Genomic DNA, 26,458 nt, shown 5'->3' with positions numbered 1-26,458 from the left:
GAATCCTGATGGCAATGAGGCATCTTCAACAAATCTCCCACGTCCCCTCCAGTTGGGGTCTGCTGGTGACAAATCATCCTCCTGCCAGTTCATGTCTACATCTTATGTCTTGTCCTCACCTGTGTCTAGTTATAATATGAGAAACATCAGGCACCAAATACCTTCTGGTGCCCAGCACATCAGTGCAATTATTTTAATAGATTTAGACAGACTTAATTGGGACAAAAGGTGTCAGAATGCTTGAGTAACCAACTGTAAATCCTACATAACCAACATTATTAAGGATGAAGGAAGCTTCTGAGAGAAAGAGTAACTCCTTAAAAGAAACCCCAAAACAACCAGTCTACCACACTTGGTGTCTTAGGCCAGGCTGCTGTGACAACATACCATAAACCAGAGGGCTTAACAGCACAAATTTATTTCCATGCAGTTCTGGAGGCTGGAGGTGTGAGATCCAGGTGCCAGCAAGGTTGGATTTTGGGGCGGATGCTCTTGCTGGCTTGTACATGACCGCCATCTTGTGTGTCTTCATACGACAGACAGATTGAGCTCTTTTCTTGTAAGGAGAGTAATCCCATTGTGGAGCCCTACCCCCATCTGGCCCTAATGACTTCCCAAGGGCCCCACCTCCTAAAACCATCCCATTGGGGGAGTAAGCCTTGCACATGTGAATTCTGGGGGGCTGGGGGGGAGACATGATTCTCTCCATGCACCCAGCCTTCCTGTTGTGATAAACAGCATCATCCAGACACTCAAACCAGAATCATGGAGCGGATGCCTGACTCTTCCTTCTCCTCATCCCCCCACATTCAGTACATCTTCAGGCTTTGTCAAGGCATATACTTCCAGTCTGCCCCATAGTCTCCATCATGGCATCCACCATCCCAGACGCAGCCGCCACCATCAACCTGGACCATGATCACAATCTACTGCTGTGTTCACTCTCTCTTTCTTATCATTCTCCAAGCACTGATGCAGATGGAGCCTCCATGACTCCATCTGCAGGGACTCGCTTGAATGCCGCGGGCTCTAAGCAACTGTACATCACCCCACTGCACCCTCCAAGACCCGATGATCTCATGCTTCAGCCTCCCCACGTCTCCCTACCTGTCACCTGCCCTCCTGCATCAGGCACATCACACTTCCCTGGGCTCTTTGGACCCACTCAGTCCTTCCTGTATCCAAGAGATGGATCAGAAGCAATAATTATAGAAATGACAGGAGACAAATGTAGTCCGCCAAACACATTGTCAGAAAGAAATTATGACATTGGAGGTCTCAACAGAAAACAAAACAAAACAAAACAAAAAATGGAACCAATCCTAGACATACTCTAGTGGATTTCTCAAACCAGATAAAATAAAGAAAACTCTCCAAGGGTCTACAGGGGAATAAAAATAAAACAACAAAAGAGTCAAACTGGTCTAGCTTCATTTCATCTCGGACATTAGAAATGACACAGTGGTATTGGATTGCCTGGCATTGATAGGGGGCAAAAAAAAATCATTATTAATTCCACAGAGGGACTTTTGGGGAATGAGCCATTTCTCCCCAAATACCATTACAATAATTTCAAATACAGTTTATGCAATCCATGGCATTTCACTCAGTAATTGTGCAGTGCTGCAAAGCTGTGTTGCGTACAGGGATCTGTGTTAAGGAGTCCTACAGTGAAATCTTTATCCCCTAAAACAGACAGTTTTTGTCACGGTTGATTATTGCATCCGAAATACTTAGAACACAGAAAGAGGGTTTCATTCTTAATCCATGCTTCAAAAAAAAAAAAAAAAAGAAGGCAAAACAGATGATGATTTACAAATGTCTTGCTAAAACTAGGGTGCAGAGAACGTATCCGTGCCCTCACATCTACAAAGCCATGGGACAGGAACAAAATACCCTTAACAGGATTTTCTGACTATGACCAAATATATTTGCATTTTCCTCGGTGAGGGACAAAACCAGAATTGGCTGATTTTAATGGTTTCAATACTTCCCTCTGTAGCTTAGTGCCCCCTTCAAGTGGGGGGAAAGTATTCCCACATTAAAATTTAGAATGAAAAACCTTTTTAAGAATTTATGTATTTTCTGAAATCCCCTCAAATGTCATGTGCTACAAAAAAAAAAAAAAAAACAAAAAAAAACATTTGTTTGGGAAAGACAAGGTGGGGTATTTTAAGAACTGAGCATCTATGACTGTGCTGACAATGTTATCCTCTATAATTTCAGAAATTCGGGATGCTCCTTTTACTTTACCGAGGACCCCGCCTGACACGTAGGACATGGCATTGGCGTGAACCAAACTCTCAGAGACCTACGCCTGCACCATCCATGCTCAAGGTGAGCTGGAAAATCTGGTGAGCATGCACACTTCCTCAGAAGTGAGTACCGTGTGCATTCTATAAGCTACTTGCTGCTTATAGACCTTGCCCTACAGGTGTTTGTGGGGGACGTAAGAGGGGCCTCCCTGCTGTGCTAATCATATTGAGCACCGTCTGTGGTGGATCCTGCATGAAGGAATCCTACAGTGACATCTTTATCCTCTACATCAAACCATTTTTTTCAGAGATTGAAGATCAGGAGATGGAGATTAAAGTCAGCACTTTGTTACAGCACGCTCTCATGGGGGCCCCTGGCAGTTGGACCCAGGAGAGAGGGTACCGTGCACCTGGGCCACCTGGAGCCCGATTGGTTCCGAGCCATAGCTGGGCTGACAACAGCTCCGTCAGCCCCTGGCGGGTCTGCTGGACAGGCACCATCCATGAGTGGTAGATAAGATGTCTAGAACAAGTTGCTCGGTCTCCACAAGGGCCCTGGGAGGAAGGCACTCTTCTGGCCACTTTTTAAAAAAATAAGAACATTGAGACATACCATTCGAGTCAACCTCCCCTAAGTTCACAGAGTTAGCTCATGAGGAAGAGCCCGGATACACAGTCAGAGTGTCAGGGGCACGAAGAAGAAATGAGCGGCGTGCCGGGGCCGAGAGTCCATTTCAAAACATGCTTGCCCTCTGTTGGAAAACCCAGATGGCTCAGAAGTTCAGAGGCAGAAGGACCTTCCTTCCAGGGTGGAAATGGATTTGCCCAGAAGCGCTCTGGCTTCTGCTTGGAAGCGCCCAGGGATGAGCTCACAGGAAACTATGTAGTGGCCATGGCTGTCACGTCACTGGTGTGTGATTCTTGGATTTTCCTCCGAGAAATCAGCGTGCAGGGGTTGGTAGTCCCACTTGTGGTAGCTGAGCTTCAGTAAGGGCTGGTCATGCTAGCAACACAGTGGTCTCCCCAACCAGACCCTGCAAGGCTCCCCTGAGCCCAAGCTTACGTGGCAGGTGGGGAGATGGCAGACTCATGTTGGAATCCCTAAATCTTCTGTGCATTTCCAGGCATAGCAGGTATAAGGAATAAAAAGGCACTTCCCCCCAAATAGGAGGCACGCTCCTTGTCCACGAAGGGTTCCCCAACCTTGACGTTTGAATGTGAGGTCCTTGGATGTCCGGGGAGAGGTGGTGCAAGAAAGAACCTCAAAAAAGGTGCACCTTCACAATTATGCATAAAGTGTGAGTCTATGTGTGCACCTACTCTAGGAAGAGTGTGCAGAGTTTTTGTTCACTGTGAACGAGATCTTTGAACCCAGGCTTGTAAAGAGCATCAAGGCAGTGGTTAAAAAGATGGGGACTTGCCGCCCCACGCCGTGCCTCTGCCACTCTTGAGAGGCAAAGGGACAATCGTGAGAAAGCTCATTTGGAGTGCATTCTTGTCCAGACGGGATCTCAGTGCATCTCTGAATTTCTTTTCCTCAAAGCTGGACGGGTCCAGAGAACACACCCGCGGCAGCCCCAGTAGGGGAGCGCCGGAGAGGTTTGCAACTAGGATGAGTGTCAGAGGTGGCCGGGATGGGGCTGTTCCCCACGTCTGAGCTCCTCTCGGGAGCTGATTACAGACCACTTTGCATCATGAGGAGGAGTGATGCACACAGGCAGCCCAGTCCATTACCTCCTACCAGCCGCATCCCGTGCCCTGCGTTTGGCAGTAAGTCTGCCTGGCATGCCTTGTCGCCTCTCGTCAGGCTCCGCGATGCCTCGCTCTGTGTTTTCCCGGAGGTGGCGCCTCAGGGAGTTTGCTCCTTCCCGTGGCAGATTGCTCATGACTTAAATCCTGTTTCCGGCTTCCCACCAGGATGACAGGTGGTCTGACTGGGAAGGGACTTTGGGGACCTGCGTGTTCAGACTGAGAAACCCAAGTCTCGACAGCAACATGGCAGATTTGGGTGATAGGAACGCATCTGAGCGTCTGCACCTCCGATTATGTCTCAGTTATCGTTGGGCTTGCATGAGCGCACCTGCATGATGCTTGGAGTCCTTAGTGGATACGTGTGTTTACGTGGGTATAAGACACACGTCCGTACATACATATAAATATGTCCTCGTCCCCACACGCACACACACCCATCACGTATATACATGCACATACCTACACAGACACACACACACCAACATACTTTACAAACTACTACGTACAGACAATTCGCCACAACATATTTTGCAATATCAATGATATAAAACCTTCCACCCTGGCAGGTGCCATCAGAAAGTTTTTTCTCCATCGTTCAGACATAGCAATGGGGACTTCTTTATTATTATTATTATTGCAAGTGATTTGTTATTTATAATTGAAAGAATCATGTATGATTGCAAGTCCCCCAAACAGCTAGATTCTTGTCTTCAGAAGCATTTTGAATGTACCACCCATTTCTCTGCCTTTACCCGGACACCTGCTCCCAGCCACCTGGGATGCTTTCTTATGTTTCCATGTATTTTTTTTTTTTCCTTTCCTGCAAGAGCTCATAAATCCTGGGTGGATTTATTCTGTGCTTGTGTATGAGCTGGAATGCCTATCACCCTCTCGATGGCGCTAAGGTCAGCCCTAAGTAGGGTCAGATCTTGCATTCGTCAGGGTTCTCCAGAGAAATAGAACTGGTAGGATGTGTACACGTATACAGACAGATTTTTTTTTTAAGGAATTGGCTCATGCCGTACTCAGAGCTGAGTGGTCCAAAATCTTCAGGGTAGACTAGCACTCTAGACATGCAGGAAAGAGCTGGTGTTGCAGCTGAGCTGTGCAGGCCCTGTGCAAGCAGAATTCCTTCTTGCTCAGAGGAAGTCGCTGCTTATGCTTTTAAAGCCTTCAACTGATTAGACGAGGCCCACCTGCATTGTGGGCCGCAATCCGCTTCATTCAGAGTCCACTGCTTGAAATGTTAATCTCATACCAAAAAATATATACAGATAAAACACCTTTAAAAGAAATATCCAGAATAATATTTGACCACATCTCTGTGGCTGGGCCACATTGACACGTAACATTGACCATCACAGATCTGCTCACTGTTCAGGAAGATATCCGTGACAAGATGACTGGAGACCTGGCCAGGACCAGGAGCCAGTGACAGGCTCCATAACGTTTCAAACAGAAATTTTCCATACCAGCAGGGGCTAATCCCCATTAATCAAATATTCACTTGCCACGCAAAATACGTGAATTGGTAAAACTCCCATGTCTCCCTACCTCATGGGCCTGGCATATTGTAGCTGCCCGAAGATACAAACATCACTATCTGTTCTTTGTCCCCCTGTACACATCGATAGCCTTGCACAGAAAGTCTGAAGAATATGATGATGCCTTGGTGTGTTTTGTGGCAAAGAATTATTCTTTTTTCTGTGGATCACTTTTGCAGAAATCATACCAGATGTCAGAGTGCACATCACGGCTTCTCAGACATTCATGGGCACACAGTTTCCAGGAATCTTGCAAAAGTGCAGATTCTAATGTAGCAGGTGTGGGGCAGAGCTGAGATCTTGGCGTTGCTAACAAGCCCCCAGGTGAGGTCGATGCTGCAGGTGCATAGGATACCCCCTGGGCATCAGTGGATAGACCTTCATCCTCCGAAATCCAGGACAACACAGAACCAGGCATGAATAGGTTTCTTGATATCTAGTCTCTATGGGATCTCCGTAGGTGAGTTTCTGTAAGTCCTGGAGTATCATCCAAGCAAGGTGTTGCCTACAACCTGGACGTCAGGTGTGCTGGAGGAGGCGGCCACCCGGGAAGTCTTCTGCGTGTTAGTTTTGTGCAATCAGGCAGGAAGCATGGCTCATCAACCACAGGAGTTAACATTTGGCCAGCATGTACACATTCCCAAGGCTTCAACCCAAACACCCACCCCTATTAAAATGCTCTCACAGTGCAGCATAAAAAGAGGCAACGAGCAAGCCACCAGGGAACAGAGACAACTAGAGTCAGTGACTCCTACCTGCTTGTAAAGTCCGGGTACACAAATCTGTTCATGACGCCCAGCTACCCCCACCTGTGCTCACGAGACATTGTCTAGAACCAACCACAGGGCCTGTGGTGTGCACGCCTGCCTTCCATTCCTGCCGTGCAGGAATGTTTCGGTGCATTCATCTTGAAGAGAGTGTGTGGAAGACAGAAACCAGACGTATGGCCGATCGCACTGGCCCGTGATCACATTTAAAGAAGGGCAAGTAACAAAATCAGACTTTGGTGTGTTGTGTGCAAATGTACCTTCGTTGTATGGACCAGGCCATGGCTAGTCGCCCAGCTCTGAGCCCATATACCTGGCACCGATGACTTGAAGACCCCTAAAGTTTACCCCAATTTCTATTTCTCTGGATTCCATAACAGTGCACATAATAAGTATATTAGCTATCACTTAGATATATATAATATATTTACATATACATGATAATGCATATGATACTATGTATATGATATATACATAATATAAATTTGCTTAGATATATAATATATATTTATACATATATTACAATATATATCATGCAATATATAATATACATATTACATATAGAATACATAATATAAATTTTATATATTTATGTATGCATTATATATTGTATTATGCATTATATATTATATATCATATAGTATATGTAATATACTTTCATATAATTATGTATCTAAAATTGCATATGATGTATATATATGTATGGTCTAGGGCTTCATTATATAATTATATTACATAATATATATACATATATTCACATATATACATGCAAATATATAATTATATATGGGTTATATATGTATTATACACACTATATAATATATACATATAAACTATATATTATATAATTATGCATGTTATATAATATATATACATATATCCAAATATATAATTACATATGCATTACATAATATATACATATATACACATATATAGAAATATACATACAAATACACAAATACATAATTATATATATATTATATAATATATACATACAAATTATATAATTATATGTTATATAATATATACACATGTATTTGCAAATATATAATTATATATACATTATGTAATATATACATACATAAATTCAAATATATAATTATATATTTTATATACACTATATATGTGTTGTATACTATACATCATATATACATCATATATAAGCATGTTATATATTATATATAAATGTAATAGTACATATTATAATACACACACTGTAATGTATATCATAACATATACATTCATATATGTGTGTGTATATACATCCATCCATCCATGTATATCCTCAATGTCTTAGAAGATGGAAATATCAAATCAATACTGGCGTAGCTGCATGCTAGCATATAACCTGGTGATTAAATGCCGGTGAGGAAGTTCCAGGAGGCACATTCGTGATGAGTGTGAGCACACACACACGCGAGCCTGTCTGTGTTCCCTGGGAACTGTGTCTGCGGAAGACGTGGGAGGATGGGCATGTCGGGGCGAATTTGCTTTGGAAGAGTTTCTGGTGTGGTTTGCAAGCAGCTGATGAGAACCAGATCCACCTGACTTTCTATGTGTTAACTACTAAGAAGCTCAGGAAAGGGAGAAGCCCCAGACCAGCTCCCACCAGACAGTGCCTGGAAGTTGGCTCAAAGCACGCTCCCTGCTTGCTTTGTGTGTCCCATTCTCGGTGCTCCCTCGGTGGTCTTCTTTGATAGTGGCATGAGAAGGTCATGGATGAGCAGGCCAACAAGGAGGATTATAGAAACAAGAACCAGTGTGGATTGAGTGCCCACTGAGTACCGTGGATGCATTAAACTCTCAGGACCCTCCATTGAGGACAGCACGATGTATATCCCATTCCACAGGTGAAGGGACTGAAATTCGGAGTATTAAATAAGGAACCAGGTCAAGTCTCTTGGCTGGTTGACGGTAGACCTTCTCCTCCGACCTGGAAGACGCCACCATCACCTTGTGGGTTCACCTGGTGACCACAGCCCAAGAATGAAGAGTCTGAGCCCACCTGCCTGCAAATCAAAGACGGGGCATGGCAGAATCAACTCTGTGACTCCTGAGGACCCACACACCTTCTCTTCCTCCCTTCTTTCATTCGACCTCTTCTTGCATTAATTCAGCAAGTGTTTATGAATCACACGCTTCTGTATGCCAAGTGCCATTCTGGTTCCCACCAACAAGCCAGGCAAGCTTCCTGCTCAGCATCCATCCCAGAGGGAGAAGCAGACCATGAAGCAAGATGCAAATAAATGGATGAAACTCATCTCATCGTGTGTTATACAACATGGTCGTGAGTCCTCCAAAGAAGAGCCAGCAGAAGAGGTGCGCTTGCACCGTTGTGGGCTCTGTGAGGGGTGACGTTTGCCCAGACACCTGGATGAGCTGACGGGGAAATGACATGTGTGCCCCAGCTGGGAGCAGATGGTGTGGATGGTGGCACAGTTACAGGCCAGCCTGGATGGATACAGCTCAAGTGGCTGTGTGTGTGTGTGGGCAAGAGGCTGGGGAATGAGTTTGGAGACCACAGGGATGGGGCAGATCTTTCTGTCTTATGCGGACTTTGGGTTTCATTCTCATTGAAATGACAGGCCGATGGAGGTTTTTCTCTGATGGGGCTGATTCTTGTGGGGGTGCTCCACTCACACCCCCAAGGAAGTCCTTGCTGTTTCTGAGAACAGCGACCTGACTTCCAACGCAAGCCCTGCCTCTCTGTTGGAGGGCTATACTCATTGCTGGATCCCATGATCCCCATTTGAGTAGCAGGCTGGAAGTCTGAGAAACTCACATACCCACACCTGGTACTGATAGTCATAGGGTATAAATAATGCCTCCTTCATTCTCGACCAGGACAGTCCCCAGGTGGGTGTGTTATGCTATTTGCCAGAGCATCACTGTGGGATAAGCTCCAATCACCTCTGTGTGGCCGGCTTGATAAGTCTCCTTTGGTTGGCTAATTTACTTCCTTGTATCACCTCCCCACACCCCTACCAGAGCCCCTACCCCACCCTGTATTCAATCTTCAACCCCAGGTCACTTCTGGGAGAAGCCCCATTGGGATCCCTGACCTAGGTAAGAAAATCATCAATCTGACTTCTGTGCTGAGGTTATGACGCAGGAACGGATGTTGAGAGAAGTAGGGGCAGGTAGAGGCTAGTGTCCAGGGAGAGATGGCAGCATGGACCACACTGGACACAGAGGTGGCATGATGAGAAGCACACACATCAGGGACTTACTGATAAACTGCGTGAATCAGTCAAGAGAACCGATGTGCTTGTCCAGGCTTCCTCACTAAGGCTACTCCTCTGACCTTTGTGTCTTCATTGATCCCTTCTTGATCGTCCTACCTCTTCTCCCTCCTTCACCTTGCCATGTCCAGCTCTTTCTCACACCCCTCCCTTTGATCTGGTTCAGATCAGATCAGAATGTAATTCATGTCAGGTCTTTGGTGGAGTGTGCTAGAGGTGTTGGACACTGAGCCAGGTACCAGGGAGACAGCAATTACTGTTTCTCGTCCAAGGTGTGATAGACAGAGGGACACATAATCAGGATACAGTATAAAGTCTCACCAAGTCTGTCTAATGTGAGGACATGTTAGGAAAATAAATCTTGTTTGTGTTTCCTGAGTGGTGTTTATAAATCCGTCTTTCTTATAAAATTCATTCAGTGTGTATTCATTTGTTTCTCTTCGGATGCATAAATACTCACATAAACAAACACAAATGTAGTAAATAATTGCCTTTTAATTCATTGGAGCTGGTTGTTTTGTAATGTGAACCTTCAAGAAGACAATGGTTTTCATCAGAAGTGGGTCAGGAATAAAACAAGTATGATTTGTATGACACATTCTAATGTTCAAGGTCCTGCATACTTTAGTTCGTTTGTCTCTTATGACAGTCCTGTGAGGCAGGCCACATCACCATCACCACCATCACCATCATCATCACCACCATCACCTTCATCACCATCCCCCCCCCACCATCACCATCATCATCATCATGATCATCCCCAGCATCATCACCATCATCCCCATCATCACCTTCATCACCATCCCTACCACCACCACCACCATTACCATCTTCATCATCATCATCATCATCCACAGCATCATCACCATCATCCCCATCACCATCATCATCCCCAGCATCATCACCATCCCCCCCACCACCATCACCATCATCACTGCCATGTTACAAGAGAGAAAACTAAGCTTCACAGAAGTCCAGCCTCGCCCAGTGTCACAAAACTAATAATTAACAGCACCATCATTCATGCCCAGTACCTCCCAATACAAAGCTTTTCCCCCCTCTGCCTACTAGCCCTACAACATGCTGGAAACCTTCCTTCAAAGACATACACAGCTGGCCCTTTCTTCCCTACCCTACTTCCCTTCCTCCCATTTGCTTCCTGGAATGTGGGGACCGTCACCCCGGACCATGAGGTCAGGGGCCATTATTACAGCTGGAGAAGCAGAAAGGTGCAAAAAGCCTAGCTTCAGAGGAGCCTGACACACAGCCAGCACACCAACTCTGGACCATGTACCACAGGGTCACCTTTACTTGAGAGAATCAAACTTATGTCCTTTTTAAGCACTCCTGTTTTAGGTTTCAGTGCCTGCCCAACCTAATCCCGGTGTAGCATTCAAGCTCCACATACTGTGCAAACTACCCCCTCACCCCCCATCCCTGCACACACGTTAAACCCTCCATCCCAACTCCTCCAAAGGCAGCTCAGCTATTTCCATAATCTGATTTGCTTTTAATCCATTTTGGAGGGGATAAAAGCAGTGACCTTCAAGAATAGACCTGAATGAAAACTATTCTTTTGCACCAGCTGAAAACACTGGGGATAAGCATTTGTTTGGAAAGAGCTGGCTCATTGTGAGGGGTGTCTGAGAAAGCTGTTAAAATGTATTTAAAAATCCAATGTTGCTCTCAAATGCACATTTTCCATCTCTGGTTGGGTCAGTCCAGCAAAGAAAAGAGATCTTTGGCTTGTGGTATCCTTTACCCCTCATCCCATGCCATCCCGTGATTGTCACCACTGAATGAGTTATAAACGCTTTCAGACCATCATCCTGCAAAGCTCCCTGGGAAAGGGAATGTCAGCCCACCTTCAGAGCCCACCTGGCAATGGAGTGGTCAGCTCAGAGCCCAACTGGGCATTATAGCATCTCAGCCTTGCCCTTCTGCCACTGCATGGTCCTTGCATGTGGCACGGCCGATCCTTGGAAGGGGGTCAATGGCCTAGGGTGCTTTCTTGACACAATGAAATTCCAGTGGTTGCAGGCAGTGAGGTTTGGGGCTTGATGACAGCTCGTGTCTGAGGGAGCGGGGGTCTTGATTGGCAGTAAGCTGTTCAGCAAGGTGTGTGAGGACCAGAATAAATCCCAGGAGCTCTGAGAAAAGGGCAGGGCTGATCCTGGATACATGAGATGCTCCTCAATAGAATGTTTCTTCTGCACAGATATCTGGGAAATACGTGGGGTGAGCTCTGCCATGGACCTGCCAATGGGCCAGGACATGCATCTTCGAAAAGCACAAAGAGCCGGCCATGAGCTGGTTTCCAACAGTGCTGTGAGCAGAACAGTCTCAGCATTTACCAAAGAGAGACATCTGGGTTTTTCATGCCAAACATTTAAATTAGTCCTGCAAAGAGCAAGAGTTTAATCCAGTTCAAAGAAAAGGGGACCGGGAGAAAGGATTTCAGAAGATGCTACTGAAAATTCCAGAAGGTGTAGTGCAATTGTTTTTACAGATAGACTTATGAGAGTGTAACAGAAGATGTCTATGAGTGTGTGTGTCTGTGTGTGCACACACGTGTGTGCTTGTGTATGTGTGTGCATGTATGTATTTGTGTGTGTACATGAGTGTATGTGCATATGCACATATGTGTTTGTTTATGCATGTGTATATTTGTGTGTGCATGTGTGTATGTGCATACATATGTATATTTGTATGTGTATGTGTATGTATGTGTGTGTTTGTGCGTGTCTCTGTGTGCACGTGTGTGTGTTTGTGCATGCATGTGCATATTTGTGTATGTGTATCTCTACATTTGTGCATGTACACACTTGTGCATGCATGTGTGTATGCATGGGTGTATGTGCATATGCACGTATGTGTTTGTGCATGCATATGTGTGCATGTGTGTATGTGTGTGCATGCATGTGTGTGCATGCATGTGTATATTTGTGTGAGCATGTGTGTATGTGCATGCATATGTATATTTGTATGTGCACGTGTATGTGTGTGTGTTTGTGTCTGTGTGTCCACGTATGTGTGTTTGTGCATGCATGTGCATATTTGTGTATGTGTATCTCTACATGTGTGCATGTGCACACTTGTGCATGCATGTGTGTATGCATGGGTGTGTGTGCATATATGTGGGTTTGTACATGCATGAGTATATTTGTGTGTGTGTGCATGTGTGTATGTGTGTGTGTGCAGAAGGTAGAGAAGAAAAGTAATCACAGGGCTTGGTGGTGAGCACTCTGGGGAGCCTAATACACACTCCACTTCTAAGAAAATGCATACAACTCATGAAATGCCATTTTCAGTATAATTTCATTCTTAAATCAATATCACTGTCTGCTCTGTCATCAATCAGTGATTCCCCGTTCTCTATGACTGCGTCCGGTTTTGCAATAGCCCACGGAACATAAAGACATGCACATCGGTCGGCGTGGGCTGCTGTAACAAGATACCGCAGGCTGGGAGCTTAAACAGTGGGAATTTATGTCTTGCTGCCCTGGAGGCTAGAAATGCACGGTGAAGCGGTCGGCAGCTTCGGTTTCATCCCGGGCTCGCGGATGGCTGCTTCCTTGCTGCGTGGTAAATTTGTGTCACTTGAAGCAACTAGGTTTGTGGTGCATTGTGACAGCAGCCATCGGAAATTCATGGAGCGCCCGAGGGTGTTGAGGACGGCGGAGGCGGCGGGGGGGGGGGCGGTTGCTGACACTCGAATGGGTATGAGCACTCATGAAGATCTGATGAACAGGACAGGTTAGAGGCAGTAGTAGAAGCTGCGGGGGAAAGTATCGAGTTTTTCCTGTTCTGATTTGCTTGACCATTGGGCGTGCACCTGCACAGAACACTCAGCTCCGTGAAGGCGGGACTGAAGTCTATTGGCTGAGCTGTTTTTGTGCACCGTCTGCCCCGCCTGGCATGCTTAGGTGCTCCATGAAAGCCCTCTGGAGGAAGGTTGAAACATCAGGGCCCACGGCAACCCACGCCTCTCTCACGTTCACGTCCCATCGCCCACGGCTCAGCGCAACCCAACGCGTGGACTTCGATGCATTATGGCCATATTTCCTGGGACATCATAAGCTGCCTATTTATCAATTATGATCTAATTTGATTGGATCCAGAGCCGCTTTATGCCCGTAAAGCAGATGTTTTAAGCCCGTCCGTGGAGCATGTGGTTTTCTCTTCCACAGATGATACCCTCCGGTGGAGGAATTCCCTCCCTTCACCCTGAGTGCAAGCTTCCCAAACTGCCTCTTCTGGCCACCTTTGGCTCTCCTTCACCTATCCAGGCAGGCACTCGATAAATAATTACTGAATAGATAGCGAATGCATGCCAAAGTGGTGCTGTGTGGATTTCGAGGCAGCCGACACTGAATTCATCATGAGCCCAGGCAATGTGGTCTTGTTTTGTTTTGTTTTTTAATTCCAGTCCAACATCTATATCCTTGTGGAGTTTCTACAATATGAATGCAGTTTCCACATCCAACCTTCAAATCTCTGTGGTCACAGGAGAGGCAGCTCAACTGGGAGACTTTCCAGCCCAAGAGAAAAACCACTGACCTTGGAGCTAGCTTGTCAGCTGCTCTGACCTTGGAGCTGGTCAGCTGTGCTTCCAAACGCCAGGGCCCTTGTGCAAGTCATGCATCGCCTAAGAAACGATGATATTACTTTTTCTCTTGAAGATGTGAGTGCCGTGAGCTGAATTGTGCACCCCCAGAATTCATGTGTTGAAGTGCCATTCCCCAGGATCACAGAATAGGGCTGTATTCAGAGGTGGGGTCTCTAGAGAGGGGATCAAGGTAAAATGAGATCACAGAAGTGGGCCCTGATCCCATAGGAAGGGGGTCTTTAGAAGAAGAGGGGATGAGGACACAGACATGCACAGAGGGACGACCATGTGAGGACACGGGGAGAACACGGGGTCTACACACCCAGGAGAGAAGCCTCAGGAGGAACCAGCCTCAGCCCCACCTGGATCTCGGATTCCCAGCCTCCAGAACCGAGATAATAATATATGTCTGTTGTTTGAGTCAACCTGTCTAGGGTGTTTTGTGAACACATTAAGTTATAGTTATGCTATGTGTATGTATGTATATATGTCTATTTCCTATATACATGCCCAAATATATATATATATAAAATGTATACCCAATTATGTATATATAAAATACATAATTGTATATGTATATATACACATATATACAACTATATATACATGTATATATAACTATCTGAATTATATTTATATAAAATGTATACTCCAGTATGGGTATGTATAGATAGATAGATAGATACATAGATAGATACCTGAGTATATATACTATATATACAAAGTGGCCAAGAGTAGAGGAATAAAATTGTCAACAAGAAGACACTAGGGATAGAAATGTAACAGTCATGGCGCTGGTTATGCATCTGTCCACGCCATTCAAAACCCACCCACCTGTACCCCGGAAAGGGTGGCTCTTCTTTAGTGTACATTACATCTCATTAAACGTGAACTGCAAAAGAAGGAGCTTGATAGTATTTATCCCTTCTATCTGTTAGCAAAACGACGTCAAGTAAGAAGCATTAAAGATAAGCCCAAGTAGTGCTTTCATTTCTATACAGAAGTGTTATGCTTGTAAGACGGTGTTGAAATTAGTCTCGTTGTCGGGCGCCTGGGTGGCTCAATCATTAAGCGTCTGCCTTTGGCTCAGGTCATGATCCCAGGGTCCTGGGATCGAGCCCCGCATCAGACTCCCTGCTCCGCGGGAAGCCTGCTTCTCCCTCTCCCACTCCCCCTGCTTGTGTTCCCTCTCTCGCTGTGTATCTCTCTGTCAAATAAATAAATAAAATATTTTAAAAAATTGGTCTTGTGGATTTTATCTGAATGAGCACTTTCTTTGGAGACAGTATGTGGGGTGTGGCATCCCTTGTGATCCTACTGATTGCCATTCTCGAGAGTTTTAGTGCACATGAAAGGTGAGCATAAATGCACCCCTTTACCTTCCTTCATTTGTCCCCTACCTTGCATATTAAACAAAGTATCTGTAGATGAAACGAAAGACAGAAAGTGTTCAGGTGTGCACTTGGAAACACAGCTGCCAGCCCGCTCCTCCCCTCTGGGTGGGTGTCCAGCTGGGGCAACAACCGATGATGCCCAGCTCCCTGCACACCCACTCTTCTGCACCCTCAAAACAGCCCTGAGGGTACAACAGAGTGACGTGACCAACGGAGGGGGCCTGGGACAAGGGAACGGGCAGATCCTTGAGAAGGCCAGGTGACACCGTCTGAAGTCTGTAGGTAACACGGCCACCCAGCGGTACTGAAGACGTGGTGTTTCCATACCGTGTCGAGTCATGAGAACTCCAGAGCGCTGACATTCCCTAGACACAGTTAAAACCCCACTCCTCTCGTCTGGTATCACATGCCCCGGAATGTCATCCCAAACCGCTGTGACGTGCGCACGGGATGGTGTTCAACCCACCTGTTCGTCTGCGGAAGGTCGGGAATATCTGTCTCTCCGTGGCGCCGTGAGAAACAGCCACGTGGTGGATGAGGTTTTCCACGCGGACACAGAGCTGTCCCCGTGGGACTGATGACTTTATCCATCCCCGGGAACAGATGGGACATGCAGCGTGCCAAGATGCCGGGCTCATGCAACGCTGCGCTCCATCTGACTGGTCTCCCTCAAGCCTTGGACTGAGGCATCCGGTTCTATCTTTGGAAACTCTTGATTTTGAGCACAAAATAAATGAGGTGCTAGCAGGTTATCACCCAAAGCGTAAAATGAATAACCACGAATCCGTACTGATATAGGTTGTTGGTTAAATGGATAAACACACAGGGGAGAAGAGGCATATCTCCCATGGAGAAGAATTCCAAATAATTTACCTAAATAGTGGGGACTCAGGGCGGTGGAGCAAATCTCCCCACGCCTTCCGTGTGTGCTGGGCAAAGTGACTTCCTTCCAGAGAATAACCTTATGGCAGAGAAACCAGATCAACACACCTCAACCAGGTGATCAATGCCAACAGTGATGAGTCAGGTTGATGGATGCACCTGGATACGAGGTGATGTAAAGGACACTTCATCTCAATGATTTCCTACCCAAGAACCTATAAGCCCAGTCAAACCAGGAGGAGAACATCACAGAAACCCCAATTGAGGGGCATCCTACAAACTCCCTGACCAGCACTCCTCAAAACTCTCAAGGTCGTCAAATACAAGGATGGCCAGAGAGACCGTCCCAGCCCAGAGGAGCCCAAGGACATGAGACAACCCATTGTAATATGGGATTCTGGATGGAGATCTGGGACACAACAGACATATCTGGGGGAAACCAAGAAAATGTGAATAATATGTGGGCTTTAGTTACTAGTGATGTATCTGTGTCCGTCCATTAATGGTAACAAATGCATTAAAGTCATGTAAGATGTTAACGGGAAGGGGAAATGAGTGTGGGGTCACAGGAAATCCAATTATCTTCACAAACTTTTTCTCATCCTGCTTAGCCTGACTACTCTAAAAACAGAATTTTTTTTTTAAATTTTAAAGCTCATTTTTTAAAAAAAGCTACGTGGGCTTGGTGCAGTCGGGATGCCCGCAGGAGCCGTGCATTTCCCTTCTGCTCACAGGAGCATGTCCCTTGTCCGTAGGTCTTGGCTTCCAAGATTGGGCCACCATCTCCAGAGGCAGCAGAAGGAGCTTCCCTGGAAGGTGGTCTCTGATGGCAGTTGCGTATGTTGGGGAATCGGGGGGTGGGTGGGCAGCAGTATGGGGATGTGCATGGAGCAGGCTGGTTCCGGGTTGGGCGTCTATGGGTTGAGATGTCCTGGGTTGGCTCCATCAGCAGCCCCGATCATGCCTTCTTGTCAGGAACACATCGGGGGCTTGTGGTGGGTCCATGAGCGTCCCCAAGCATGCGTGAAATGGTTAGTAGGGGCTTACCCACCAGCGTGGTTGCAGCCCCTGGTCTTTGTCCACAGCTCCCTGCCTTGATTCCCACTTGGATCTGCCCCAGCTCCAAGTCAAGGAGGACACAGGCTTGACAACGATCTTGTCCCCAAAGCTGTGTCCGGGGTGGGGCTCATTACGCTGGGTCTGCAGGATGCATGCTTGTCGCTCTCGGTCCACGGGGGCCCATCTAGAAATTCCGGTCCGTTCACCAAGGATTTACCAGAAATCTCACAGAGCCCAGGCGTTACCTTTAAAGATAATGGGCAAATGCAAACATTCATTCCCCTTTAGGGAGTTCTGGGAACCAAGCAATCCGCTCAAACTCCTCTCAAATTGTGTGGGAAAGCTCTCGGCCCTCGGAGGGAGATCGTTCTGGGGCACGGCAAGCTCAGGGGCTCTGGGGGTGCAGCAGCTGATGGGCAACCATCACCTTGCATGGGGAAAGGTCCTTTCTCATGTGGAAGTCGCCATGTGTGTGTGCACGTGCTTTGCACAATTACCCACGGTAATGTGCCGTGGATGCTGGCATCTGAACCGTGCATGGGTGGGGGGGGGTACGGGGGTTCGTGAACTCCATCGTGGTCACCGAAACCCGAGTGTCCAAAGCCAGCTGGAGAGAGGCGTCCATGGCAGAGCCGCCTGGCTCTCCAGTTCCCTCTCCCACAGCTTCTGTGATCTAGACGCGAGCACCCACCACCTCCCCGAGTCTGGGGACGGCACCCATAGCAAACACAGGGGATGTGAGGGAAATCACGACTCGCAGGACCCAAGTTAGCGGGGAAACTGAGGCATAGAGGGCGGCAAAGTCATCCATCCGGATGGACCTCACGTAAGGACACAGGGAGCTTATGAAATCACACACACACATACACGCAACCTGCGCACACACGCAGTTTCAGCCTTAGACACGGAACCTTCACCATAACCATATAGCTGCAATTCTTCTTAACTTTTTTTTAAAGATTTCATTTATTAGAGAGAGAGAGCATGATCAGGAGGCAGAGAGAGAAGCAGGCTTCCCGCAGAGCAGGGAGCCCAATGCAGGGACTTGATCCCAGGACCCTGGGACCGTGACCCGAGCCGGAGGCAGACGCTGCAGAGGTCCCAGAACGCGGGTGAGGCTTCAGCAAGTGGAATAAACCCAGAGCTGAATGAAGACATGAAGCACAGTGTCTCGGAGGACACGAGGCAATTGCGTGGCGTCCCTCGTTGGATGCTCTTCCGTGGCCATCAGGCGGCTGTGAACACGGACGCGGCCAGACCGTGCCGTGTGCCGATGACACCTGAGTGCATTGCACCTGCTTCTTTGGTGCCGTGGGGCGGCCGTAACAAATGTCCCCGCGCTTGGTGGCCCAGCACGATGGAAGTGTGTTCTCTCCCAGCTCCGGAGCCTGGACGCCCAAAACCACCGTGTGGGCAGAGCTGGGTCCTCCCGGAGACTACGAGGGCACCTCTGTGGCCGGGCTTCTGTCCCAGGTACGTGGGGCTGCCGGCCATCCTCGGCATCCCCTGGCTGGTGGACAGGCCCCCATCTCCGCCTCGGCCTACCCCTGGCCTTGCCCCCCACTCATCACACTTGGAGCCCAGAGACTTCAAACGCAGATCCTGCTTCCCAGCAAGAACCCTGGGGCTCTGGCTTCTCGTGTTTCAGGGTCCCGGCATCGTTGTGCAGAAAAGCCTCTGTGCACGTTTTATTATTTTTCTCAATATTTTTTTAAAATTTAAATTCGATTTGTCAACCTATCGAGCAGTGCATTTAAAGAGAATTGGATACAAAGTTGCAACCCATGGGACAAGAACGATGTCTTTCTTGTCTACCACCTTATTCCCAGTGTTTGATTCAATGCCTTCAAATTATATGAACACGATATTATTTTTCGATAAATAAATGAGCTCTCAAAAAAAAAAAAAAGTTGCCAAGCCAGCTCTGAGATATTTTCATTGGCTCTGAGACCCCATTGCTTGAGGCTGGGTGGTTCCGATTTCCCCTAAAACAGCCACAGGCTGTCTGGGCTTCCAGGGGCACAAGGAGAGCTTGTGGGGATTTCTAATCAGGCAGAAGCCCCTCCGGTCAGCCCCCCGCGGCAAAGGGTTTTAATTCGCATTTCCCCCCAGGACTACTGCGGTGCAGCATCTTCTTACCTGCTTCTGGGCCATTTGGAGCTCTGCTTTGGGACAATATTTCTCCCTGTCTTTTGCCCAGTTTTTTAAAAAATGGGATTATTTGTTGTATTATGGAGTCACAGGAACTCTCTGTATATTCTTGATACATGTACTTGATCCAATACATACTTCCAAGGGGAAAAAAAAAAATGCTTTACTAAAAAACAAAAAAAAAAAACACTTGACCAAGCTGGGGAAATTTTTTATTTATTTATTTTTGGGGGGGGCGGTGTTTAAAAATCTGTTTCGTTTTGCTTCGTGTTTACCTTCCAGGAAGATTAAAACGACAAAACAGCAAGAATACACATGAAAGTACTTTGAACGGAAACTGAAAAATCCGTTGGTCCGAGGGGAACGTGGTAGAAGATTAAGGTAATTTATCCTAAGATCCTAAATCTCCTCTGACTGTTCCTGCCTTTCCCAAATTTCCACGGGTTTCTGTTTGTGAGGGCACGCTCCACGTAATCTGATTTTCTTTTTTTAAAGATTTTTATTTATTTGCGAGAGAGAGAATGAGAGGCAGAGAGCATGAGAGGGAGGAGGGTCAGAGGGAGAAGCAGACTCCCCGCCGAGCAGGGAGCCCGATGCGGGACTCGATCCCGGGACTCCAGGATCATGACCTGAGCCGAAGGCAGTCGCTTAGCCGACTGAGCCACCCAGGCGCCCAGTAATCTGATTTTTATTGCTATAAACATACAGTGATGTATATCGCCGTGCTGACCATCCTCAGTAAACTATGACCGGTACGGAGAGAGATTAAAATAAAAAAAAAGAAAAATTACTCTTTCTTTTTTTATGGCTTCTTGAGGCATTCTATCTGCTTTTGCAAGCCAAAAATTTTGAACGTCCTCACGGATCTGCCCAACGCGCGATGACTTTATTATGTTCGTAAAACTGTATCAGCTGCATCCCTGGGCTCATCGTAAAAGAGAAAGCTCATGCCCATGATCGGTGTTTTTCAATCGCAGTGGACGAGGATGCTCCGTGGGCTGCAGGAAACACAGCGCTCCGTGTTGGACAGAAAGCACCCGGACCAGACTGGGTACCCACCGTGCTAGACTCAGAGTCATCGCTTTCACATTGTTTGCTCGGGGCAGGGACGGTGCCCAACGAGCCCGTTACTCCCTTACAAACAAACCCAGGGCCATCCGTTTCCCTGGTGCATTTCCCTGTTCAGACCACAGCAGGATGGATTTCCGGGGACTCTCAGATGGTAATGTTTAAGGCGAAACAAGAAGTCTTCTGTGCACCTGCTCCGGAAGACGAGTCTCGGGAGCATTGCCCACTGGGAAAACCCATCACGGGCAGCCCACATTTTGTGTTGACGGGCTTGTGCACAGCCAAGCGGTGACCTGGCCATCCTTGTGACCGACTGGAACCAACCAAGACGTGGAGGGACCGGGATGAGGGGTTCAGGTGGCTCCTAACCTGGTGGGAGCTACTAGGCTGGATCATAGGGGGGACTTTTTAAATCTCTGGTTTCACCCCTGTAGGTATTGGCCCGCATGGTGCCCGGCAAAGTCAGCTCCTGGGTGTGCTAGGATCTGCCCACGGCAACGTCATTGGTGAAGATCTTTGCTTTGGGCACAACGGGGATGAGCCGTCCTGGGGTGGGCGCCTTACCAGGAATCTGTCTCCGCTTGGGGGGGACGACCAGCCTCTTTGTGTTGCTGAGAACATGATAGACCCTTTGGACTTTGGCTCTTCCAAACTATGTCCCCTCTCTCCCCTGCAAACAGCCCCCGCCCTCCACCGCTAAAACCGCTACCCTCTCCAAATGCAAGAAGAGAACTTGCCATCCTATAAGATCCTATAAGGGCTTTCTTTCTTTCTTTCTTTTTTAAATTAAGATGAGCGCCCTTGAATTGGAAATGTCTCTTCTTGCTGTAGATTTTGAAGACACCATTTTCTTCCTAATTTCTCCACCTATGGCCGCTCCTCGCGGTGGTAATAGGACATCACGCTGAAATTTGGGACTAATGTCTGAAGCTTTCTTACTGTTTTGTTTTGTTTTTTTTTTTAATGACTGGCATTTAAGACGACATATCGAAAACCAGCTCCTCACTGTCGGATTCAATTCTGGATTAGAAGCACTGTTAACCGTTTCCGCGCAGACGACCTTAACAGAGCAGTTAGGTCCCAAGCATGCTCCAATGTAGGAGAAAAAATAAAGGAAGTGGGGCCGGGAAGAGAGCTTGGCATGGATGGGTCTCGCCGCCGTTGATTGCCGACCTGATTTTAAAGTCAGACATGGGATCTGCTCCCCCCCTCGGGTGCTTTCTGCTGCGTAGCTACTCGTCCTTGATTCGAAGACCTATTATTTCAAGTCATACAATCGTGGGTGGGACAAGTCCCCGCGAGTCCTTTAACCTGGGGCTCCCCGTGTCAGTGCCGAGAGTTTGACGGTCAGTGGAAGGCAGTGAGCTGGTCCCGGTGAGGGATGGGCAGGTGCCTGACCCCCGCCCCCAACACACACACATGCACACACGTGCACATAATACAATTTTTATTCGGGTGGTACCGCCTTGCCTTTCTGAGGGTGCCACCTACGTCCATGTTTACTTCTTTTTTTAAAAAATATTTAATTATTTATTTGAGAGAGAGAGCAGGTAGAGGAGCCAAGGGACAGAGAATCTCAAGCAGACTCCGTGCTGAGTGACGAGCTGGATGTGGGGCTCGATCCCAGGACCCTGAGATCGTGACCTGAGCTGAAACCAAGAGTTAGATGCTTAACCGACTGCGCCACCCAGGTGCCCCCCCATACCCTGTTTACTCCTCCCCTTTCAACCTGAATGCTGTGTGTTTATCTCTCTAACAATCACACAGCCCCGGTTAGGACTCCCCATACGGTGCAGAACTGCACCGATGAGATCAGACGCCTTTCCCTCGTCCGCACACGTGGCTGGGAAAGCGTGTGTTCTCCCCGGGATTCAGAAACCCCCCTCAATTCCGAGCTTGCTGAAGGTCATCAGTGCCAGGTGGATTTTATCAAAGCCTTCCTCTGTCAAATCAAGATGACCCTGTCGGTTTTTCTTTCTCCCACCTGTTAAAAGGGTGGGTACCTGATACCAGGTGGGTACCTGAATTCCTTGTCATGAAGGAGCCCGGAATAATGTCCACCATAAGCCATGCTTGGTCAGGATCTGTCATGCTTTTTCTACATGTGATTGGGGCGCCTGGGTGGCTCAGTTGGTGAAGCGTCTGCCTTCAGCTCAGCTAATGATCTCAGGGTCCTGGGATCGAGTCCTGCATCGGGCTCCCTGCTTACAGGGGACCCTGCTTCTCCCTCTCCTCCCCGCTCATGCTCTCTCTCTCTGACATATAAATAAATAAAATCCTTAAAAAATGTATTTCTAAATGTGATTTGCTGATATTTTGTTGAGGGTTTTTGCATCTTTGCCCACAAAGGAGATCCATCTGTGGTTTACCTTTCTTGTCTTCTCTTTGTTTTTGCATCTAGATAAGTCTGCTCTCATAAAATGACTTGTAAGTCCAGTTTTCTTGATAATTTTTGTACAATCTGTGATATGTTATCACTAAATGTGTCAGAGAATTCATCAGTAAAACCGTTTGGACCTGGAGTTTTCTTTTAAAAAAAAATGCTTTTAGCTAACAATTTGATTGATTTCATCAATACAGGACAACTCAAGTTACCTATCTCGTCTTGCATGGGTTTTCTGAGGATGTGAGGAATTGCTCTATTTTATGTAAACTGCTTAACTGATAGGTATACGTTTTTTGTTATTATTTTCTTACTATCGTATCACTTTCTGCAAGACCTGTGATGAAGTTGGCCTTGGGGCTGAGCCAGAGCCGGCAAAAGAGGGGAAAATATCAGAATCTTCCCAGTTGCCAAATTCCACCTGTTCGGGTGAATTCCAGGAGACAACAGAGAAAAGAAATGTGTGTCTGTGTCCAAATCCCCCTCTTCTTGAAAGGACACCAGTCACTGGATTGGGGGCCCGCCCTTCCTAGCACAACCTCATCTTCACTAATTACATCTGCAAAGACCGTATCTCCAAATGAGGCGCACGTCGAGATGCAGCGGCGGCATGTCCCCAAGCCCGTCTGTACCATCTGCTCTCTCGGAGGGCTGCTGAGTGATTCGGCCACAGCATGCTGATACAGAGCCACGTGGATTCTCGGAGATGCCCACTGCGGCCTCATCGACAAGCTGGGCAGGGGACCGAGGCGGGTAGAGCACACAGGGCAGTTTGGACGAGACTTCAGTCACCCTCAGGTCACAGCCTGGGTGTCCTGGTGCTGGATGATGCACAGGGAGCGTGGACACAGTCACCAGTCCACGGAAGGCCCTCCCAGGATGGCCAACAGTGAACAGAGAGGGTGTGTCTGAGCTGGGCAGTGTGCACTCCCGTGGAGACCCGCATGGTGCAGCTCCAGGGTGGACCAGGAGCTCGCTCAGCTTGCACAAAGCTCCGGGTTCTGGAAGACTCCAGACACACTCACAGCGGGCTGGCCCCACTGCTGTCCACTGCCCCCTCCATATCGAAGCCCTATGTCCACTGTCCTGCTGTGAGGAGCACGGCCCTGTCTCCCCTGGGTCCTGACTCCCCGGAGACGTGTGGCGATGCCAGGTGTCGGGAGCAGGAGCTGGGTGGCCAGGATGAGCACGCCTGCCCTTCCTGAGCTCGAGAAGGACGAGGGCCGCGGTCCGTGCCGCAGACGACACGGTGAGGAAGTCACACCACCCAGGTATGTGAGCGCCTGGGGCTCCAGCTGAGGGTTTCCTCCTCCTCACCGTGGCAGACGTGGGGGACGTGGGGGAGGCGCTGGGTGTGGGGCCTGCGTCTATATCACTCACCAACCCCCCACCGTGATGCAACACACGCATGTTGCACGCACACACACGAGACGCATACCTCTCACACATGCGTGTGCATCCACACCCGCTCTCACACTACGCACACGTCCACGTGCTCACACATGTGGCCGCCCCCACCCTCATCATTACCAGGTTCCCTTCTTGTCACCGCCATCTCTGAAAAGCTCCACTTTCTGTTCCGGATAGATGTCTCGTTAGTAATGTCATGTAATTATTAATAATTATTACTTATTAATTTGTTATAGATAAGTATTAATTATTGCTTATTACTTATTAATTAATTTATTACATATAATTGTTAATTATTATTGCTCATTACTCATTAATCTATTACATATAATTATTAATATTTATTACTTATTTCTTATTAACTAATTTGTTATATATGATTATTAATTATTATTACTTATCGATTAATTTATTATATAATTATTAATAATTATTACTTATTAACTAATTTATTATATATGATTATTAATTGTTATTACTTATTAATTAATTTATTCCATATGATTATTAATCACTATTGCTTATTACCTATTAATTAGTTTATTATATATAATTATTACTTATTACTTATTCACTAATTTATTATATATAATTATTCATCGTTATTACTTATTAACTAATTTATTATATGTGATTATTACTTATTAACTAATTTATTATATAATTATTACTTGTTGCTTATTAATTAATTTATTATATAATTATTAATAATTGTTGCTTGTTAATTATTATTGCTTATTATTATTACTTAATTAATTTATTACATATAATTATTAATTATTGCTTATTACCTATTAACTAATTTATTATATAATTATTACTTATTACTTATTAACTAATTTATTATATAATTATTATTACTTGTTGCTTATTAATTAATTTATTATGTAATTATCAATAATTGTTGCTTATTATTAATTATTACTTATAATAATTATTTATTATTACATTAGTAATAAGCACATTACTAATTGCATTCATACACACTGTTAATAAAATGGTATTTTACTCATTATAAACGAATCGTATTTATTTCACATAAATAAATCATTTATACTTATCATAAGAAATAATATGTAACATATACTAACATAAACTTAAATAATTAAATAAAATTACTTAATAATTAATAATTAAAATTAAATGATACAAATTACTATCATTGCGGGACTACTATATTATCATTATGATTCTCATCTTCCTCTCGGCAGCAACGCTGTTATTACGATTGCTAGTACTGTGATCATGGTAGCGATGTTGTCGTCATGGAGGCAGTATCATGATTATAACTCTCATGGTAACGGTATTACTTTACTCTCACGGTGGCAGTATTACTGTAATTATTGTTACAATCACAGTGGCGGTACTGTCGTTCTCACGGGCATGGAGCGGTACCGTCGTTCTCCTGGGCATGGGAGCGGTACCGTCCTTCTCACAGGCACAGAGCGGTACCGTCGTTCTCCTGGGCACGGGAGCGGTACCGTCCTTCTCACGGGCACAGAGCGGTACCATCGTTCTCACAGGCACAGAGCGGTACCATCATTCTCACGGGCACGGAGTGGTACCGTCCTTCTCACGGGCACAGAGCGGTACCATCGTTCTCCTGGGCATGGGAGCGGTACCATCATTGTCACGGGCATGGTGGCGGTATCTTTGTTCTCATGGGCATGGAGTGGTACCGTCATTCTCACAGGCACGGCAGCAGTATGGTCATTCTCACGGGCATGGTACCATTATATCACCATCATGATCACAGAGGCAGCATTACTCCTGTCATGGTAGCGGTCTTACTCCCGTGATAGCAGGATTAGTCTCCTACTGCTCCCTCTCCAGACACAATAGCGCTATCGTTACGGTATCACGGTAGGAGTACTGTGACTACTGTCATGGCGTCAGAGGCTGACACGGCATGGACACCAGCAGACACTACACCAGACACGGC

The 26,458-nt window shown here is 46.6% G+C and overlaps 1 long non-coding RNA gene across 1 annotated transcript; it reads left to right on the top strand.

Annotated features, from left to right (window-relative positions):
* LOC135361891 (uncharacterized) lies at positions 1 to 24,763 on the top strand. Its single transcript, XR_010406009.1, has 5 exons — positions 1 to 2,337; positions 17,201 to 17,282; positions 18,464 to 18,977; positions 19,938 to 20,036; positions 20,633 to 24,763. It is a non-coding gene; the product is annotated as an uncharacterized LOC135361891 (long non-coding RNA).
* The last annotated feature ends 1,695 nt before the right edge of the window (positions 24,764 to 26,458 follow it).

The sequence above is a fragment of the Mirounga angustirostris genome, unplaced genomic scaffold, assembly GCF_029215605.1.
Source record: "Mirounga angustirostris isolate CCGP_5_RB_7025 unplaced genomic scaffold, mMirAng1.0.hap1 SCAF_11, whole genome shotgun sequence".
In the NCBI taxonomy this organism is placed as follows: domain Eukaryota; kingdom Metazoa; phylum Chordata; class Mammalia; order Carnivora; family Phocidae; genus Mirounga; species Mirounga angustirostris.
This window is presented reverse-complemented; position numbering and strand designations above follow the sequence as displayed.